This window comes from Littorina saxatilis, linkage group LG11 (assembly GCF_037325665.1).
Source record: "Littorina saxatilis isolate snail1 linkage group LG11, US_GU_Lsax_2.0, whole genome shotgun sequence".
Taxonomy (NCBI): domain Eukaryota; kingdom Metazoa; phylum Mollusca; class Gastropoda; order Littorinimorpha; family Littorinidae; genus Littorina; species Littorina saxatilis.
The window spans coordinates 8,626,082-8,628,020 of NC_090255.1; positions in this window are offsets into that span (position 1 = coordinate 8,626,082).

Below are 1,939 nucleotides of genomic sequence, written 5' to 3' on the forward strand. Positions count from 1 at the left end.
AAACAAATGGCAAAATGCGATTAGTTATGATGACTACAACCTACACAAATATAAACAGTGTTTTGAAACAGAATAGTCAGGTTATACAAGCCACTTTACCTATGCAGCATGGTAACCCTACAATATGCGAAACATGTCGACTGCAGCAGCCTGGTTCTTAAAATAATTCTGACGGTCAACACAGCCAGAAATGCCAACAAAGACAAGAAAGCTGTGGCAAGGTAAGCTTACCAAACGTTACATAGCGAATCATATATGATAGTGCGTAAACAGCAAACAGTAGATCTACAATCAAAGAGAGGATCGAGTCTGGAATGAAACGCGATACAGATCTAGCATTCAAAAACTGTCTTTCACGTTCAAGGAAGTTGTTGCAAAGTACTTAAGACTTACTAAATTGTACAGACAAAACCATGACAGTGCATGTTTTGAATCTGAGGAAAAAATCGTGATCATTTTGACTTTGAGAACAGATTCATTCCGTTTCCTTATATCTGCATGTTCAAGTAAATGGTGGACAGTTTTTTTCGGGCAGAGTAAACTTAACTTGAGACTCTACTGCAAGTCTTGAAATTCACATAAATCGAACCACGAGCAAAGACATCCAAACATTACAGGCACTTTAAATCAACTCATTTCACAAGAGGTGACTGCCTAGCACTGTGTTTGACATCCGTGTCTGCTGAAATAAAAAGAAATTAAAACAAAACGGATTAACAGTAGGTGACACGTTATCAGAGTGGGAGACACTAGATCTGTCTCTGAACTTACCGGGATACGGCTGCAAGATCGACACTGACTGCCGCGCTTTCGACAGCTCTTCCTCGCGTGGACATTGGAAACACGCTGTGCAGATCAAATTGTAGGAAATCTCCCTTTGGTATCTTCTTTATTTACTTTTCTGGAGCTTAGAAACCGAACAACATGAAATCGTCTTCCCCGGCGAATCGGCGAGGTGAGAACTGGACCACAATCCTTCGCGCGACCCCTGACCTGATCTTGACACCTGACCTGCCGTCTACATGCCAAACACGACACAAATCAGTCAACTGCTTGTACCCCTTCAAAACCCCCCACCACCCGTTTTCTTTGGATACACGCTTTAACTACACACATGCCGACACAATGTTGATCATTGCTTCAATAATTGGAAGATGGTGCTTGAAAATTAACCACGTGAAATGAGTATTTCGGTGTTTAGCCAAAAATGTTAAAGTTTCTACCACAGACATACACACATACATACATACATACGCACGCACGCACGCACAGACAGACAAAGTTTACCATCGCATAGGCTACACTTACGTGAGCCAAAAATAGAAGCAATGCATTGCCTGTTATAAAAATTATATCACATTATCATCTTATCACATTTTAACCACATTATCGTATCACTTTGTATCCTATAAATCAATATAACTAACAGCAGAGAAAAACAACTGATAAAAGGATGTCAAGATGCTGTAGATTTGAGGAGACTAGTTCCGCGTACATCTGACAGTTAAATTAAATATTTAAAGCGCTTCCGACGATCCGTTTCTCAGCTCATTCCCCATGTAAAATTCTTAACAGGTTTGTGAAGGTGTACACTTCTTCTTTATTGTTTAAGAGCTGAAACTCCCACGTTCACTCATGAGTGGGTTTTTACGTGTATGACCGTTTTTACCCCGCCATATTCAGGCAGCATACGCCGATTTCGGGGGAAGCATGCTGGGTATTTTCGTGTTTCTATAACCCACCGAACTCTGACATGGATTACAGGATCTTTTCCGTGCGCACTTGGTCTTGTGCTTGCGTGTACACACGAAGAGGGATAAGCCACTAGCAAGTCTGCACATAAGTTGACCTGGGAGATCGGAAAAATCTCCACACTTAACCCACCAGGCGGCCGCGGCCGGGATTCGAACTCACGACCTCCCGATTAAGAGGCCGACGT